Source organism: Anomaloglossus baeobatrachus, chromosome 3, assembly GCF_048569485.1.
Source record: "Anomaloglossus baeobatrachus isolate aAnoBae1 chromosome 3, aAnoBae1.hap1, whole genome shotgun sequence".
NCBI classification, from domain to species: domain Eukaryota; kingdom Metazoa; phylum Chordata; class Amphibia; order Anura; family Aromobatidae; genus Anomaloglossus; species Anomaloglossus baeobatrachus.
The window spans coordinates 36,294,004-36,314,784 of NC_134355.1; positions in this window are offsets into that span (position 1 = coordinate 36,294,004).

Consider the following 20,781-nt stretch of genomic DNA (forward strand, 5'->3'; position numbering starts at 1 on the left):
TCTAATCCCTAGACATGATGGTGGTGCCCATGAGTAACATCACAATGCGGCCGGACATGATACGGATGGATGTTGTTTCCATTTTGTTGGATTTTATCTAATCTAGTTACCCATATAGATTGATTCTTCGGAAAAAGTATGCAGCATCTCAGAACATCTCCAGATTTTGGCACACAAAGTTTACATTGATCTTGGCATTGAGCACTGCTTGGCATAGCTTGGGATGCCCAAATTTCTGTGGAAGGTAATGGATCTTGCACACAAAGGTCTTTAATCTCTTTAGTGAATTTATTCCTGAATTTGGACTGAGAAGAAAAGGCGCAATTAGCATATCTCGGTCTATAAAGACCGGTTTTGATCTATGGTACCCCTGAGTATGGGAAAAATTGGTTTACTTATTATTTATTATACTGTGCAGGTTTTCTTTATACATTTTTTATATTCCCACCAAAATCCTTAAGTAAAAATATATTAGGTTTGAGCAAAAATAATTAAAATAGGTGACACTAAATGCTTTATATACCAAACCTTCCCTATGGGGAAAAGTGCAGGTAATGAATAATATTTTGTACCTTAATAAACCATTTGTATCCCCTATACCCAGGGCTGCCATCAGAGAATTCAGGGCCTGATACTGGCAAAATTTTCGGGCCCCCTCAAAACTTCACCCAGGCTTCACCCCAGCTCTGCCTCCAAATCTCGGACCACCGCCACTCCTGGAAATACTCCACTTCTGCACCACATCCTCAACTATCACACATTAAAGAGGTTGTCCACTACTTGGACAACCCCTTCATATACCACTTATACCTCAGTTAAAAAAAAGACCCTGTACTCATCTCCCATGTTGCCACCGGTCCAGCGCTGTCAGTAATCGCGGTACGGTGCTACTGTACGTTTCAATGTTGTCATTTATTAGGCTACAAAAAATGTCATACGGTTTACAACGGAATTAACAATACTACCCACTACGCCACAAGTCCCACTTGGTGGTTACTCTGTACACATGCTACACTGACCACCTTCTTTATTTGAAATGCGGCCTCAATCCCTCCTTGGTACCGTACAATCACTCAGGAAGCGATGGCTGACACAGAGGGTCCACCACTACGGCCTTGTCATCTCTCTCTCTCGGCTCTGTCATTTTCTGGTCATATGTTCTCTGGGGTCTGGTCTCAGATCTTCTCTGGGGTCTGGTCTCAGATCCTCTCTGGGGTTTGGTCTTGGGTATTCTCTCAGAACTGGTTCTTGATTTTCTCTGAGATCTCTGGTCTTTTCTAGGATCTGGTCTCTGACCTCTCAGAACTTTCTCAGATCTTCTTTGGGATTGGTGGCTGTAAGCCCACGCCCCTGCTCACACCACCATCTTGCTACAGGTCCAGGCGCCGAATCCTTTCCTTCTTGGTCCCTCTGAGTCTTTTATATTTAGTAACTGCGCCACAACTGTCATTTGACCCAGTGTTTTTTACAATCTCTCCCACGAGGACACATGCACTTTACTCTTAAGTTCCTGCTTGTCATATAATTTCTGGGGAGCAGATGGCGATGTTCACTTGCAGACACTGTTAGGTATTATCTGAGTATGTCTTCAGCTTCACCTACTTCTTTACATTATCATACCTTCCACAGTGATGGTCAGTACTTGGGACATCACAGATCAGCGGTTCCTGGTGGAACACAGTTTGTTCAACATAGTCGTTTTCAATCATCAGTCACTTTATAAGTCTCTCTCTCCTTTCCCTTTTTGGCACTGTATTGAACAAATTGAAGCCACTTGATGACTTACCTGACCGATCCTTGCTACTAAGATCTACATGCCGCTGTGGCATCTCTATCTAGCCAAAGGACTATCTTCTAACATGGACTAAGGTTTGAAGGTCAACAAATGACCAAGACACTTAAAATGGTGGCCAAATTCCTAAATTGCCCTACACTGTTGTGTATGGACATATACAATCATCAATACTTCTTATACTTTCCACCATGCTTGGTTTCAAGTTGCTCTGGTGCCCATGTATCACCAAGAAGTGAATGGTGGCAGCTGCCACATCCATAGCGCTCATGATAACTGCATCCCTATCACCATCTTCCTTTGACAGTGAAAATATTCTGCACATGCACACATATAGTCAGCAGAGGTGTTTTGTGTTTGTGCATGCTCAGAAGAGGACCCAGTCAGGAAAAAAAGTCAAGTAAATACTCTGCCATCTTGGGTGCTATTGAGATGGTCACTGCCATTGTCATGTGTTTAGATGTGGAACTAGGGGCCTTGAAATGCAGGCTACTCTCATAGGTGTGTGGCGCCCCTGATGCTTCCGTCGCCACAGAGACATTGCACCTCAGCCAGAGGTGTGATGTCCCATCCTGGGTAAGGAAAGGAGTAAACGCCGGTTCACAGGCAAATTCACACTACACCCATTGTTAGGCATATTTTGGCACCGGGGATAGTAGCAGCTACCCCCATGCTGCATGCTGGGGGGCCGTAAGACCCATCCCTTCTCCCATAGGGTGGGGCCTAGCAACAGGAAAAGTGGGAGCAGCCAACAGGAAGGAAGAGCAGATACAGGTGATAAGGCCTTAATTTAGGTTGATGCCATTCCGTCGTGCATCCCTCTTAAACTGACTGCAGTCCAAATTATGAGTCACCCGTGGTAGCATGCATAACCACTCTCTTTCACTCACACTAGAGACGTGCTCAGATATGAATAGAAAGTAAGACTGCTTTTATTCCGGAAATTGTACAAATATATATAACCGGGCTTATTGGCTAGGTGCCAAGAATACGTAACACGTCTCTTATTGGATAAAGTAGAACAGCTTTATTCTGTGATATACAATTTACTGTAATGTGCTTGGTTCCTCATTTATATTAAGCAATGTCAGCATGATTCACTCGTCACGTGAATAGCCCAAACTGTCTGAGTTTTATGTCCAAATGCAGAACTAGGTGGGGTACACAGTCTGAAACAGCATCTTAAATCTTGTTCTTTATGGATATCTCCATATAATTCTTATATACTCATAATAATTCATAATCTTGTCCATAACAGTCCCCCCTTTGGAGATAGCCAAAAAGTCTTTCCTTACTTTTCCAGGTCTATTGATCTGTCCTAATGCCGATGGTTACCTCACTCACATGCGAGATACCCCATCCCTTGTGGATGAATCTTCCCACCCAACAGACTATGCATAGGAAGCCAGATCCTGACCGTATTCTCTAGACTGTCCTCATGGCTATGTTCCGCTGGCACACGTTATTCAGGAAGGGGGAACGTGTCAGTAGTCCTCTAATTGGCTAATATTTATCAGGGTTGGTTTCTCTCAGAGTCTCAAGCTCCTCAGTCCTCCTCAGGCGGTAATGGTGGGACATCATCAAAGGTGGGATGCACAGTCGTCTTCTGGTCCACATGCTTAGATATCATCGTCCTGGCACAAAGTATCGGGTAGAAGAGGGAAGACAGCCATCTCCTGGTCTCAGGCAGGTCCGACATCTCTTTGTAGTGGAATGCATGGATCTTCGTCCGAAAGAAAAAGAGTGAGAGGAGAGAGAGAAAGAGAAAGATTGAGAAGAGAGGAAGAGAGAGAGGAAAAGAAAAGAGAGGAAAAGGAAAGAGAGAAAAATCTAGATCTGGTTGGATCTGGAGGAGAAAACTCAAAACGTATATTAGGCAAATGTTTAAACAAACAACAAGCTTAGTTGAAGTATCTGGGAGTACTTCTAAACAGGATTTCATAGGGTCCCAACCTAGTGGTCCCTGCTGGGGTGTGTCTGACACTGAACAATTCAAGGGGAAGACTCTCATGCCCTTGCTTTCTACACTGCCCCATCCTCCCAACCTTCCCTCTATTCTGTGGCTGGTATGGGGTGTGTAGAGTCAGTTCTGTGTCTAAGGCCTGCCATATCTCTTTGGCTGGCAGTGAAAGCAGGTCACTAGCCACTTTCCATGGTCTCCGGGAGCCCACAGCTGCACCCTATCTCAGTCCTCTTCTTCTTCTGAGACTTGCTCTTATAGGGTCAGGACAATGTTTTCTCAAGACTTTCCATCTTTCCTTTCTTCTTGGAACGGCGAATGGAGGATGGAAAAAGGAGGGCAAGTGCCAAGGAGGACCGGGCGGCACCCGAGGTCGTGGGCCACAGAGAGCAGGCCGCCGTGCTATATCCGGGTAAGCCGTATGCCGCCCCAACCTGTCCAAGCCCCTAGTACTACAAGGTGCCATCGCCCAGCCCCCCTGCAGGGGGTCCCCGCCGACCACACCGAGGCGAGGGAGAGCACCACAGACCCCGGCAGCGAGGATGACTTCCCAGGCAGTGCGGGCCCCGAGCATCTAGTGGGCCCCTTGCCAAGCCCTCCCACCGGCTTACCTCGTACGTCCTCACCAGGGGTGAACTGGGACGCCGCACCAGTCCAAGATGGGAGAGTGCCTCTGCCAATACTCCCCACCGCGACCCCGCTAGCCGCCCACCTGGCCTGCACACAGCAGCTGGAGCAGTTCCAGCGTGAACGGGAACGCCGGGAAGAAAAGCGGAGGGCAGTGGAGGCGTCCAACCTGGCCTCCAAGGCCCGCATCCGGAAGGCCCGCAAAGGATCCCAGGGCCCAGTAAGAAGGGGCCAAGTAATTGACTTCAGACAGGCGGAGGGCTGAAGCTGAAGCTTCCTGGTGGAGACCCTGGGGCCCGGCTAGGCCCAGGTGACACCACAGCAGTAAAGTACAGAAAGGATTCTAGGGCCACTGAAAGGCTTTCAAGCTCGTGGCCTGTTCCACTAGAACAACGGGTGGAGGGATCAGGCTGCATCCAACGACGATCCCTAGAAACCAAGGTAAGAAAGACATTTCCAAAGTAAACACCGAAGGCCTAGGGTGGTTACAAGCGCCCCGGGCCACAACCCACTGTAGAACCCCTGGGAAGAGGGCAAAGTTCCATCCAGACAAGCCTTCTTGTCCAGAACCTATGGTGGAGGCCGAGACAGGTTTATCCAGAGAGGCCAAGGCTTTGAAGACAGCCGAGGGAAGAGACACAACAAAAGGGTGCACCGGCATTTACTCCCAGAACTACCCGGGATCGGCGGAGGTCCCTGACAAGAGATTCCAGCACACCAGTGGGCGACCAGTGCGCTGCAGCCATGAATCAGTGAGTAAAACCTTGAAACTGCCCCCCCTAGTGTTGCCTCTTTTATTTCGCCTGCACTGCACCCTTTCCAAGCACCATAGACTTTAATAAGCACCAACGGTTGCCCCCCGGGGTACCTCTCCACCTCCACCATGCTATTCCATCAGCCCCGGAGGTCCCATCCAGCAGCGGCGGCTCCATAGCCGCAATCCACAGGTGGCGTCACGAATATTTCCACAAATTATAATTATTATCACCCCCACTGAAGCCATATTAGTTGACCCCGCCAGGGTCACAGAGTCGGGCCCCGCCACCACTGACTACCCCCGGACTAGTCCGGCCCGACACCGGGTGTCCAAAAGCCCTGGGGTGGGCGAGTCAGGTGTGTCACGTGTGAAAGACAGTCATGTGGTTTCTGGCAATAGAAGGTCACAGCATCTGGCTGCACAATATGCTCCCTGACTTTTTATTGTTCCTGCTGTCAGTATACATTGGTATAGGTAGCTTTTTTCATCTCTCCCTCTTTTGGACCTACCAGGAGCTCGACTTCCACCCAGCTGCTGATCGTCAGTATTCTCTTGGTGCTAAAATGCTTCCATCTTCCCTGGACTGATGCTTGTGATATCATTCAGTTCATTTTAGCTCTGGTTGCAAGCAAGTGACTTGCTCTCATCTGTGGTGTCATTGCTGAGCTTGCTGAACTCCTGTCGGTGTCATCTATGGATAAGTAGTTCATGCTTTTCCCCCTGTGTGTCCTCCTTGTGCCTTCTTTTAGCATTTAGTGAGGTTGATGAAGAGCTCATGCTATCTGTTCCCTATTTAGGGTCCAACACTAGGGATACCCAGGGTCAGGTATCCGGCTCTGTGCATAGCTGCAGAGCCTTTCTAAGGTGGTGAGGGACCCCAGGTACCAGAGGTAGCTTTGGTCAGGGGTCACCATCTCCCCTTCCCTTACCTTTCGTTGCTCAATTGGTACTTCTCAATACTTAGTGTAACAGATACACTCCTGGCTCCTCAATGCAAAATATACAATAGGATCCCCACCTATTGTGTAGAATTTATAACATGAGTGTCTCGATTGGCAATGGGACTCCTCCGGCTCCTCAGTAGATGCTAATCTGCAATTCCTATCAGTGGCCATCACACAATGTATGGAGCTGTGCTTTTCTGCTTCGCATACCTTTTACATCCAGCTATTGCCAGAGATGATAACAGATATGATGAATTTCCTAAGAAATGGTACCATGGAGTAGGCAGAGTGGGCACCAGTCAAGGGTAATGGTGCAATAACATAGGTTACAAAGATAGGAGTGAGGGATGCAAGAGCAATATTTGGCTTAAAAAATGGCCAAGGACCTGTAAAGGATGGAGGAGAAAGATAAAGCCATGGAAGATGCTTTAGAAGAGTGGCTTTCCCAGTGACTCTTTTGATTAGCTGGCCTGGCATGGTATGATGGTACGATATTGTGGGTTGTGTATCATTTTGTGTAGGTTCGTATTTTAGGCGTGGTGCTCTGTCCACTCTATATATTATTTGTCCTGTCTGCAGGTTAACAACCCCCTGCAGTGCTTCTGTTCCTAGGTGTGGGGAAGGGGGCCAGGAATCCACCCAAACTCTCTGCTTACAAGAGGGATTATTCAGTCTGGCTGAGAAAGAGAAAAGAGAAGCAGGAAGATTTATTCTCTGTGGGAGAAACTGAGGCTCCCCAGAGAGACCTGGACATTTATCGCTTACTGGACTATTTTATCCTCCGTGTGGTGGATTATTTTATGGACCTTTTGGATTGCAAGGAATACATGTTCTTTGGATGTTCACCCATCTCTCGCTCTGTTGATTGTGTGATATGGGAGAAGGACCCTGTGACACATGGTGTCATGTGTCTGCCACACTGCAACAAACACAAAAACGGTGCCAGGAATTCTGGTAGGTAGGAGGCAATTTGAAGGGCTAAAGCGACCCCAGGACCAAATCCTTCAAGTTTATTCACTTAACTCCAGTCAACAGCAATCCCGCCAAAATTTAGGTATCAAGTGTGCAGAGGGGCATTCCTAAAGTAGTGGTGTTACAGTCAGGGCCAGAAATATTTGGACAGTGACACAAGTTTTGTTATTTTAGCTGTTTACAAAAACATGTTCAGAAATACAATTATATATTATTATACAATTATATGGGCTGAAAGTGCACACTCCCAGCTGCAATATGAGAGTTTTCACATCCAAATCGGAGAAAGGGTTTAGGAATCATAGCTCTGTAATGCATAGCCTCCTCTTTTTCAAGGGACCAAAAGTAATTGGACAAGGGACTCTAAGGGCTGCAATTAACTCTGAAGGCATCTCCCTCGTTAACCTGTAATCAATGAAGTAGTTAAAAGGTCTGGGGTTGATTACAGGTGTGTGGTTTTGCATTTGGAAGCTGTTGCTGTGACCAGACAACATGCGGTCTAAGGAACTCTCAATTGAGGTGAAGCAGAACATCCTGAGGCTGAAAAAAAGAAAAAAACCATCAGAGAGATAGCAGACATGCTTGGGGTAGCAAAATCAACAGTCGGGTACATTCTGAGAAAAAAGGAATTGACTGGTGAGCTTGGGAACTCAAAAAGGCCTGGGCGTCCACGGATGACAACAGTGGTGGATGATCGCCGCATACTTTCTTTGGTGAAGAAGAACCCGTTCACAACATCAACTGAAGTCCAGAACACTCTCAGTGAAGTAGGTGTATCTGTCTCTAAGTCAACAGTAAAGAGAAGACTCCATGAAAGTAAATACAAAGGGTTCACATCTAGATGCAAACCATTCATCAATTCCAAAAATAGATAGGCCAGAGTTAAATTTGCTGAAAAACACCTCATGAAGCCAGCTCAGTTCTGGAAAAGTATTCTATGGACAGATGAGACAAAGATCAACCTGTACCAGAATGATGGGAAGAAGAAAGTTTGGAGAAGAAAGGGAACGGCACATGATCCAAGGCACACCACATCCTCTGTAAAACATGGTGGAGGCAACGTGATGGCATGGGCATGCATGGCTTTCAATGGCACTGGGTCACTTGTGTTTATTGATGACATAACAGCAGACAAGAGTAGCCGGATGAATTCTGAAGTGTACCGGGATATACTTTCAGCCCAGATTCAGCCAAATGCCGCAAAGTTGATCGGATGGCGCTTCATAGTACAGATGGACAATGACCCCAAGCATACAGCCAAAGCTACCCAGGAGTTCATGAGTGCAAAAAAGTGGAACATTCTGCAATGGCCAAGCCAATCACCAGATCTTAACCCAATTGAGCATGCATTTCACTTGCTCAAATCCAGACTTAAGATGGAAAGACCCACAAACAAGCAAGACCTGAAGGCTGCGGCTGTAAAGGCCTGGCAAAGAATTAAGAAGGAGGAAACCCAGCATTTGGTGATGTCCATGGGTTCCAGACTTAAGGCAGTGATTGCCTCCAAAGGATTCGCAACAAAATATTGAAAATAAAAATATTTTGTTTGGGTTTGGTTTATTTGTCCAATTACTTTTGACCTCCTAAAATGTGGAGTGTTTGTAAAGAAATGTGACAATTCCTACAATTTCTATCAGATATTTTTGTTCAAACCTTCAAATTAAACGTTACAATCTGCACTTGAATTCTGTTGTAGAGGTTTCATTTCAAATCCAATGTGGTGGCATGCAGAGCCCAACTCGCGAAAATTGTGTCACTGTCCAAATATTTCTGGACCTAACTGTATCTTCCATATTTATTGCCTATCGACAGAACATGCCATAAATATCTAACAAAAAATAGATCACAAGGCTCATGGCGATTCCGTCCCATCATGAGTCCTGGAGAAACCGAAATTATGACTAGAATCTCCATGATTTATTTCTCCACGTGTATTCCTCAATTTTCATTATATTCCCGGTGTAAATAATAAAATCTGTTTCCGGAGTCTATTTAAAGGGATTGCACGAGAGTAAGAGATTAGACAGAGGATAAGAGACGACCAGTAAAGTCAGAAAACGGAATCCCGCGCCTGAACTTATCACATATGAGAGGTCACTGCGGCCACTAAAGATATTTATGTTATAGTTATGTTTTATCTCTTAATTTATGGTAAATGTTCTGCTTCTGCTGACTGGAGATTGGAACCAATAAAAATGCCGTTAAACTATGTAATCGAACGTCATGGCTGCGGGGCACACGGAGAAGCGTTATTATTAATGTAGTATTTTTGCTTTGAAACGTGCAGTAAATGTGACTGCGGATTCACCTTCCACAAGATGATATTTTTTATTGCGCGTATAATGTTGTCAACAATTCTTATTCATTGCTAAAAATTATATATAAAAAAGAAGCAACTTTTTGCTTTGTATTAATTAGAAATCTGCCGTTTTGTGTATACAGCTCCTATGCAGAGCAATGAGTCTACGCAGCTGCAAGCACTACAACCAAACTCTGCATTATCTTCTTGTCATAAGGAGATTTTTACAAACATTGCCAACTGTCTTGGAGGCTTTAGGATCTGTGGAGACTACAGATTCTGGCACTCTGCCTGCTGACTTCTCTGATGTCTGTGATCATTGCACGCAGATTTGTAAGAGTTAAGGGTGCTTTACACGCTGCAACATCGCTAGCGATCTCGTTAGCGATGTGACACGCGTGACATGTAGCGTGTCACATCGCTAATGATATCGCTATTGATGTCGAAGCATGTAAAGCACCCTTTAATCTCTGCTGGGCTGCTTGTTAGTCTCCTTTGATCACATGCTGTGGGGGAGCCAGTCATATTCGCTTCCCTCCTTTATATGCTGGCCGGACACTCTCTTTAATTCCAGCTATAGCTTCTCTATACTGGTCTGGTGAGGTGTTGTGATTCAGACTTACTGGTGGTTGTATTACTTAGTTGATGTGAGTGGTTGTGGTATTAAACATTGTTATCCTTTTGTTGCTGCCTTCCTGCTCTTGCTTTTCTCCTTAGCTGTTTTACTGTCTGTTCCTGTGAGTTTGTAGTGTGTCTGAGTTTTGTTTTTTCCCTGTCTGTCTTTATCTGTGTTGGTTAGTGATAGCCTAAGTTCTCCTAGTATGAGGAACAGTATAGGAGCCCCCTTTCCTTCACTATCCTATAGTCACATCGGGACATTTCTGCAATCATGTCAATCCACAGACCGTAGAGAAAGGACGGCTGGTAGAAAGTAATCTGCGATTATGGGCAATGTCGGAGAGGGATTCCTTAGGCCAATCGAAGGAGATGACTTTGAAGGTCCATTCTCCATCTATACAGTGTGTATGTCCACTTTTAACTGCATTATCAAAATTGCGTCTCAATTTATCTTTAATGGGGGCAAAGGGTCTGTTCACTGCCCTAACCTTATACCCTGTCCAATGCAAAGTTTCCCCTACTCCAGCCATGTCCTTGGCATTTTAATTTTCTTTTTAAATATTAAACACATAGGACATATCATCAGTAAGGTCTAATCATTTTCTCCCAATCATAGCATAAGAAATACACCTTAGTGGCAGCTTTGAATGGCTTCTGCTTGACCATCGTGGTCCATTATTATACTGGAGTCTGTACCCACAGAAAAATCCTCTGAATCTGTTGGACCAGTCTTAACCTGACTAAATAATCTATTCTGGCTATGCGCTAGATTTAATTGCACTATGAAACATGGAGGCACATATAGGAGCATAGGAGCTGCATACACAAAACGGCAACTTTTTTCCTATTGAGACTAATTGCAAAATTGTTCCTATTTTGAGTTTAAGCCTCCGTCCAGGATAGCTACTTTGCTGAGAAACTTACTTTGCATCAATATTTTGCACCAAAAATGGCCCCATTCATAAATCTGCTCATCTTTTTTAAAACTGTATATAATACACATAAGTGGCGCACGGTATTTAGTTCACTTTTAGCTAAATTTACACCAGAACCAAGGACCATATTGCATAGTTAATCTTAGCAAAACATCAGGAGATAATCAGTTCACATATAGAGAAGACCACTTAAGATTTTCCATGCCCTTTTATATCAAGGGAATTAATAAATCTGTTCAAATAGTAGTGGTGGGCTCAAAATACGCCATATAAAGCTGACAGTATGATTGACAGCTTGACCCAATTTTATCTTCTGCACATATGCAAGTATGTGAGATGTCCATTGACCAAAATATATCACTGTACTTCTCTATGCCCTTTCATTTCCTCTATGTAGTGATGGGTATCACCTGGGAACCTCACCTCAATAAATCACACCAGAGTAGTAGTTGAACATGCAAGTGCATCTCAATAAATTAGAATATCATCAAATGTTAATTTATTTCAGTAATCCAATACAAAAAGGGAAACGCATATATTATATAGAGTCATTACACACAGAGGGATCTATTCCTATATATTATATAGAGTCATTACACACAGAGGGATCTATTCCTATATATTATATAGAGTCATTACACACAGAGGGATCTATTCCTATATATTATATAGAGTCATTACACACAGAGGGATCTATTCCTATATATTATATAGATTCATTACACACTGAGGGATCTATTTCTATATATTATATAGAGTCATTACACACTGAGGGATCTATTCCTATATATTATATAGAGTCATTACACACAGAGGGATCTATTCCTATATATTATATAGAGTCATTACACACAGAGGGATCTATTCCTATATATTATATAGAGTCATTACACACAGAGGGATCTATTCCTATATATTATATAGAGTCATTACACACTGAGGGATCTATTCCTATATATTATATAGAGTCATTACACACAGAAGGATCTATTCCTATATATTATATAGAGTCATTACACACTGAGGGATCTATTCCTATATATTATATAGAGTTATTACACACAGAGGGATCTATTCCTATATATTATATAGAGTCATTACACACAGAGGGATCTATTCCTATATATTATATAGAGTCATTACACACAGAGGGATCTATTCCTATATATTATATAGAGTCATTACACACTGAGGGATCTATTCCTATATATTATATAGAGTCATTACACACAGAGGGATCTATTCCTATATATTATATAGAGTCATTACACACAGAGGGATCTATTCCTATATATTATATAGAGTCATTACACACAGAGGGATCTATTCCTATATTGTGAGGGCCAGGGAGGACTGGTAGGCCCAGGAGGTGGATCCACTGGACCAAGCACCCCACCTGGAGGGCAGGGTACATGGTAGCTGGAGCACTAACGTGGCAGGAACGGGTGCAGGTATCAGGAAGCAAAGACAGGACCAGGTCACTAAGGTCACAGCGTACTTTAAGGCAGTAATAGGAAACAGGAACAAAGACCTGAGCACTTAGCTCACAAGACAAGGCATAGAAACACAAGCGATGATCAGGCCCCGCCCACATGGAGAGGCCAGTCTTATATACTCAGCACAGCCTCAGGTCATTTCCTGTTGCAGCAGTGCTGGGGCTATAAGACCAGGTGAGTGGGCGCGGCCCGGTCCTATACAGAACATTAGTCAAAATCAGACTCCTGAGACCAGGAACAGGACTCTGGGGAGCATGAGCCGGAATGGCAGGCGTGACCGGTGGACGCATGGACTGGACCAGTGAGGAAGGAGCGGTGGTACGCTGGCGAGGCTGGATCAGTGGGTACAGAGCGGTGGCGTGACGCAGGTGTGACTGGCTCAGTAGTTACGGAGCGGTGCCTGGATGGTGAGACCGGCTTAGTAGGTAAGGAGCGCTGCTGGGACACCGGGAGCGTGACATATATATTATATAGAGTCATTACACACTGAGGGATCTATTCCTATATATTATATAGAGTCATTACACACAGAGGGATCTATTCCTATATATTATATAGAGTCATTACACACAGAGGGATCTAATCCTATATATTATATAGAGTCATTACACACAGAGGGATCTATTCCTATATATTATATAGAATCATTACACACAGAGGGATCTATTCCTATATATTATATAGAGTCATTACACACAGAGGGATCTATTCCTATATATTATATAGAGTCATTACACACAGAGGGATTTATTCCTATATATTATATAGTCATTACACACAGAGGGATTAATTCCTATATATTATATAGAGTCATTACACACAGAGGGATCTATTCCTATATATTATATAGAGTCATTACACACAGAGTGATCTATTCCTAAATATTATATAGAGTCATTACACAAAAAGGGATCTATTTCACGTGTTTATTTCTGTTAATGTTGATGATTATGGCTTACAGCCAATGAACAACCAACAGTTATTATCTCAGAAAATTATAATAATTATCACAAAACACATGCAAAGGCTTCCTAAGTGTTTAAAATGGTTCCTTAGTCTGGTTCAGTAGGGTACACCATCATGGGGAAGACTGCTGACTTGGTAGATGTCCAGAAGGCAGTCATTGACGCACCCCACAAGGAGGGTAAGCCACAAAAGGTCATTGTTAAAGAAGCTGGCTGTTCACAGAGTGCTGTATCCAAGCATATTAATGGAAAATTGAGTGGAAGGAAAAAGTGTGGTAGAAAAAGGTGCACAAGCAACCGGGATAACCACAGCCTTGATAGGATTGGTAAGAAAAAGTCATTCAAAAATTTGGAGGAGATTCACAAGGAGTGGACACTGCTGAAGTCAGTGTTTCAAGAGTCACCACACACAGACGTATCCAGGACATTGGCTACAAGTGTCACATTCCTTGTGTCAAGCCACTCATGACCAATAGACAACTCCAGAAGCGTCTTACCTGGGCCAAGGAGAAAAAGAACTGGACTGTTCTCAGTGTCCAAGGTGTTGTTTTCAGATGAATGTAAATTTTGCATTTCATGTGGAAATCGCGGTCCCAGAGTCTGGAGGAAGAGTGGAGAGGCCACAATCCAAGCTGCTGAAGTTTCTACAATCAGTGATGGTTTGGGGGCCATGTCATTTGCTGGTGTAGCTCCACTGGGTTTTATCAAGACCAAAGTCAGCGCAGCCGTCTACCAGGACATTTTACAGCACTTCATGCTTCCCTCTGCCGACAAGCTTTTTGGTTTTGGAAATTTCATTTTTCAGCAGAATTTGGCACCCGTCCACACTGCCAAAAGTACCAATACCTGTTTTTTATGCTGCATTTTTCCTGCCAAAACATGCAGTTTTTTTGTGCGGGAAATCTGTAGACAAATCTCCTACATGGGCACATACCCTTATGGTTTCCAATATGTCGGTAAAATAATATTGTGTGCCTATGAGTTTTTGGAGGGCTATCCAGAAAAAAATAAAAAGTCAAGTTGGCAACTCTGGCCCCTGGCCATTAAAAGTTGTGTGTCCACTAGCCACTAGAGCTACGAAGCACAAATAGCTCATAATGGATAGCCATTTAATGGATATTAGGGAGTTTTGAGAATTGAGAACTTCCTTTGAATCGGGGACAACGTCTGATACGTGGTAACACTGTGACTCCCCTGGACTATTCAGGTTGTCACAGGGTACTGCATGCTCTTTCTCTCTAGTGCAGGACTCAACCCTTCTTGGTTCTGGGTTCCCAACTTGCAGCACTCCCTCCATCAGCATCCAAAATCCCAATCACACCTCGCACCCCTCCCTGTTAGGCACACCAGTGGGCTGCTTAGCTGGAATAGGGCCGCCCACCTAGGGGTCAGGCAGGGAGGTGGGAGGTGATAAGTGTGTTTGGTGGTAGCCCTCGAGCAGTGAGGAGCTCGGAGGAAGCTGGGAGTTGGAACTCCCACGGGAGAAGTAGATTGGGTTGCAGATGGTCGTCTGGACCCAGAGGAGTCGGAGACCTGTTCGTGGAATATTGGGACTGGGCGCCGGGCTTTGTCTAGGAGGACAGTTGGCAGCTGCAGTCCAATAGCCAGTCTGGGGCTCGAAAGCACGTCGGGGTACTGGACCCTAGGTCGGGGAGAGGCTTCAAGCAACCCGGCAATTAACCTGCGGAGGATAGGGCCTTTATGGACTGTCCCCATGAAGCTCAGAGATCGGGGGCACTAGCGCAACGAGGGGGATAGGGCTTTCCAAACAAAGCAGCCTACTGAAATCCCAAGCGTGAGCTCCTGAGAGCAAGCTCCTTTACTACCCATAGTAGGGAGTGGGGCCCGGACGGCTTTAAGCTTAGAGGCCACTTGAATACTTCTACAATTCTGTGCACGGAGGCAGGCTCCGGACCATCAGGGGCAGTACTACAGGGGACGGAACCCGAAGAGCTCCCCCAAGAGGGAAGCGGCACCCAGAGACTTGGTTTACTACGTTGTCAGCATCTGCTTTCCTTCTGAGTGAGTACCTGATCAGCCGCTGCTACCAGCAAGCCTGCGCTCCCCCTGCAATCCATCCCACCATACAGAGTCCCGGGGCCTTCCCCTACCCGTGGAGGGTAACGTCATCTAGCTGCCCCATTCCATCACCCTGGGTACTCCCAACGGCAGCGGCGGTACTCCCTATTACCGCACACCACAGGTGGCGTCACGAACGATCTAATTCCCCTGTAAATAACCCCCCATCATGTTTTAGAGTGATCCTGAGCACCCGGGTCCGGAGAGCCTCAAGCCACGAGTAGCGACACCCGGATCCGAGCACTGCTGGGGCGGAACAACACCACTGATGGCCGCCTCCATATCTACCATTTAGAGCATGCCTAGTTTTGAAATGGATCTCTAAGGAGTGCTCTCGAATTCCACATACACATTAGACATGTCAGCCAAACAATCACTTGTCCACCAGCTATCTTTCCTAACTTCCCCGTATACGGAACACTCAGCTCGACCGAACGCTTCTGTGTTCTCTATGCAAGAAATGTTACAAGGCTCCTCTCTGCAAGAAACAAAAGTATTGGTCATGAAATTCCAATGGACGGATCCTTCTCTCCTCTGACATCATCTGTTTGGGGACAGTTGGGCAGTCTCCATACATATTAGACTTTTGGCCAAGTTCAACTATATGGATGGGTTCAGTTGGCTTCATGACTTCAGTCTAAATAATACGGAGGCCTCAAGTGACTAAGGTTTGTGACATATCTTCAAAAACTGTTGACCCAACTCCACATATACATTGCATGAGAGTAGATGTATTTTCAGTAGTTATAGGGAAATGAGCCATTGCAAGACACCTTCAATCTCATAAAAACAAAACTATCCAACATCTTGAAATTTTGCATGTCCAGTCCTTTTTTTCGATGACATAGAGGTTGGCGTTGCCCTAATGAATCAATGGCCTTCATGTCCCTAAATAAAAAACTAGAGTAGAAGAGCTGAAATAAACAATGGTGCAACTGTGTCTTGTCCAAGTAACAAAGATGTCAAGGTACATGGAATTGTCCACCTGGTTGAGTTCTGAAGCCACAACGTGAATTACACTTGACATAGCTCCCGGAAACCCACGAGGCTATCCAAAAATAACAGTCAGGAAAAAGTGGATGTAATCTGTGCTGCCAAGGATATCGATGGGAATTCTGAAGACCAGAAGGTAAGAATGCGGTTTACCAACGCGTTTCAAGATATAATAAAACTTCTTCTTCGGGAAACCACAAGCAGATTAAAACCCCTTTTGTCCCTGACTTTTCCTCCTAAATAAAAACAGTCACTGCACAAGTACAGTAGATCTTTCTCCAAGAACCTCATTTGGTGGAAGTTGCGAGACATCTAAAATTGGGTAAAAACAAAAGACTAAAGAAAAAGTGAGAAAAATAACTTTTCGTCTCTAAGTAAGAAACAGTCCAATAAGTTGTATTGAGGGCGCGGAGGAATACTTTAATGGACTTTCTCAAGCAATCAACTTTCTTATGAATATTTACACAAATTCCCAAGTTCCCAAATTATGTTTATTCTTAGATTTACGTAAGTTTGGTTTGTGGTGTTTTTTTTTTTTTTTGCTTTGTTTTGTTTGTGCTTTAGCAGTGTAATTTTGCCTGAGGTGCACCTCGAGGAAGAAAATAGCTATTGTGATGAACATCACTAGAGTTTACCTCTAACGGAATACAAAACAGGCATTTTCTGTTATTATTCATATGTACCATGTTCATGTTTTCTTTGAGTTTGGGGTTTTGACTTGCACATTGCAGAATATCTAAAGCGTTCCCAAACTGTGCTAAAAAGAGAAGGCTAGACTCCCACCATGCATTGCAAACACATGTAAAAATTAGCCTAAATCTTTTTTTTAATGCCATGTGAAAGGGGGAAGGGGTATTATATAATAACATCACTAAAGAAAAAAAAAGGCAAAAACAGTTGACTTCTTTCATTTGACCAACTGTTAAATTAACATTGTCTTAAAGGAAAAGTCCAGATAAATCTTATACAGTGGGGAAAATGTATTTAGTCAGCCACCAATTGTGCAAGTTCTCCCACTTATAAAGATGAGATTTGCCTGTAATTGACATCAGAGGTGACCACAACGGTTCTAGGAAGTTTCGCCCCCAGCAGTTCGCCCCCAGCAATTCGCCCCCAGCATTTCGCCCCCAGCATTTCGCCCCCAGGTACACTTCGCCCCCGAACATTTCGCCCCCAGCATTTCGCCCCCAGGATGTTTCGCCCCCGCACATTTCGCCCCCGCACATTTCGCCCCCAGCAGTTCGCCCCCGGACGTTTCACCCCCGGACATTTCGCCCCCAGCAGTTCGCCCCCGGATGTTTTGCCCCCGGATGTTTTGCCCCCAGCAGTTCGCCCCCGGATGTTTCGCCCCCAGCAGTTCGCCCCCGGATGTTTCGCCCCCGGATGTTTCGCCCCCAGCAGTTCGCCCCCGGATGTTTCGCCCCCGGATGTTTCGCCCCCAGCAGTTCGCCCCCGGATGTTTTGCCCCCGGATGTTTCGCCCCCAGCAGTTCGCCCCCGGATGTTTTGCCCCCAGCAGTTCGCCCCCGGACATTTCGCCCCAGCAGTTCGCCCCTGGATGTTTTGCCCCCGGATGTTTCGTCCCCAGCAGTTTGCCCCCGGATGTTTCGTCCCCAGCAGTTTGCCCCCGGATGTTTCGCCCCCAGCAGTTCGCCCCCGGATGTTTTGCCCACAGCAGATCGTCCCCGGATGTTTCGCCCCCAGCAGTTCGCCCCCGGACGTTTCGCCCCCGGATGTTTCGCCCCCGGACATTTCGCCCCCGGATGTTTCGCCCCCAGCAGTGCGCCCCCGGATGTTTTGCCCCCCGCAGTTCGCCCCCGGACGTTTCGCCCCCGGATGTTTCGCCCCCAGCAGTTCGCCCCCGGACGTTTCACCCCCAGCAGTTCACCCCCGGACATTTTCCCCCGGATGTTTTGCCCCCAGCAGTTCGCCTCCGGATGTTTCGCCCCCAGCAGTTCGCCCCCAGGATGTTTTGCCCATTTCGCCTTTGCACATTTCGCCAACAGCAGTTCGCCCATGGATATTTCGCCCCCAGCTTTTTGCCCCCAGATGTTTCGGCCCCAAATTAGGCAGGGAATTTTAGCCTTGTGTTTTAGCCCTAAGACCTCTTTCACAGTAGGCACTTACCCAAGTCTAAGCACTGGAAAATCGCTAAGAAGATTGCCAATTTTGAATATATAAGTCAATGGCTGGAAAAGCGAGGTGTTGTTTTGGCCAGCTCTTTTTATTTTATTACAGGAGATATTTTTAAGCACTTAGCATCAATAGCCTGTATCTTATGGGTCATTACCGAGAGCGCTCACAAAAGTGCTCTCAAAAATGCCAGTAAAGCACGTGCTTTGGCGTTCTAAAACAGTGTCAGCATAAGGATGCTTTCACACTTCTGCTACATACAGTGCCTACAAGTAGTATTCAACCCCCTGCAGATTTAGCAGGTTTGATAAGATGCAAATAAGTTAGAGCCTGCAAACTTCAAACAAGAGCAGGATTTATTAACAGATGCATAAATCTTACAAACCAACAAGTTATGTTGCTCAGTTAAATTTTAATAAATTTTCAACATAAAAGTGTGGGTCAATTATTATTCAACCCCTAGGTTTAATATTTTGTGGAATAACCCTTGTTTGCAATTACAGCTAATAATCGTCTTTTATAAGACCTGATCAGGCCGGCACAGGTCTCTGGAGTTATCTTGGCGCACTCCTCCATGCAGATCTTCTACAAGTTATCAAGGTTCTTTGGGTGTCTCACGTGGACTTTAATCTTGAGCTCCTTCCACAAGTTTTCAATTGGGTTAAGGTCAGGAGACTGACTAGGCCACTGCAACACCTTGATTTTTTCCCTCTTGAACCAGGCCTTGGTTTTCTTGGCTGTGTGCTTTGGGTCGTTGTCTTGTTGGAAGATGAAATGACGACCCATCTTAAGATCCTTGATGGAGGAGCGGAGGTTCTTGGCCAAAATCTCCATGTAGGCCGTGCTATCCATCTTCCCATGGATGCGGACCAGATGGCCAGGCCCCTTGGCTGAGAAACAGCCCCACAGCATGATGCTGCCACCACCATGCTTGACTGTAGGGATGGTATTCTTGGGGTCGTATGCAGTGCCATCCAGTCTCCAAAAGTCACGTGTGTGGTTGGCACCAAAGATCTCGATCTTGGTCTCATCAGACCAGAGAACCTTGAACCAGTCTGTCTCAGAGTCCTCCAAGTGATCATGAGCAAACTGTAGATGAGCCTTGACATGACACTTTGAAAGTAAAGGTACCTTACGTGCTCGTCTGGAACGGAGACCATTGCGGTGGAGTACATTACTTATGGTATTGACTGAAACCAATGTCCCCACTGCCATGAGATCTTCCCGGAGCTCCTTCCTTGTTGTCCTTGGGTTAGCCTTGACTCTTCGGACAAGCCTGGCCTCGGCACGGGTAGAAACTTTCAAAGGCTTTCAAGGCTGTGAAAGGCTAACAGTAGTTCCATAAGCCTTCCACTTCCGGATGATGCTCCCAACAGTGGAGACAGGTAGGCCCAACTCCTTGGAAAGGGTTTTGTACCCCTTGCCAGCCTTGTGACCCTCCACGATCTTGTCTCTGATGGCCTTGGAATGCTCCTTTGTCTTTCCCATGTTGACCAAGTTTGAGTGCTGTTCACAAGTTTGGGGAGGGTCTTAATTAGTCAGACAAGGCTGGAAAAAGAGATAATTAATCCAAACATGTGAAGCTCATTGTTCTTTGTGCCTGAAATACTTCTTAATACTTTAGGGGAACCAAACAGAATTCTTGTGGTTTGAGGGGTTGACTAATAAATGACCCTCTGAATAAACTTTTCACAATTTAAAAAAAAAATAAAAAAAGAAATAACATTCTTTTTTGCTGCAGTGCATTTCACACTTCCAGGCTGATCTACAGTCCAAATGACACAATGCCAAGTTAATTCCAAATGTGTAAACCTGCTAAATCTGCAGGGGGTTGAATACTACTTGTAGGCACTGTATGCACTACAGGCCGCCCATTCGCTTCTGTAATGCTGCCGTTACACTAACCTTCAGCAGAACGAAAAGAAGAAAATGCTCTTCTTTTTGTGCTGACAATGATAGCGGATTGCGGCATTAAGAAAGCGAACGGGCGGCTGCAGATCGCGGAACCCAGCCGTTCACTTCTATGGGCAATGCAAGCGGAATGCAAGTATTCCACCAGCATTGCACCGGGGTCAGCTGGATGTCAGATCCAGAGCGGATTGACTTCTGGCGGCCCCAACACAAGTGTGAAACCACTCTAACATTACAGTGTGCAAGAGGCCTAAAATCAAAACAATTTTGAACTTTTACCTGACTCAGCACTGACCTGCTT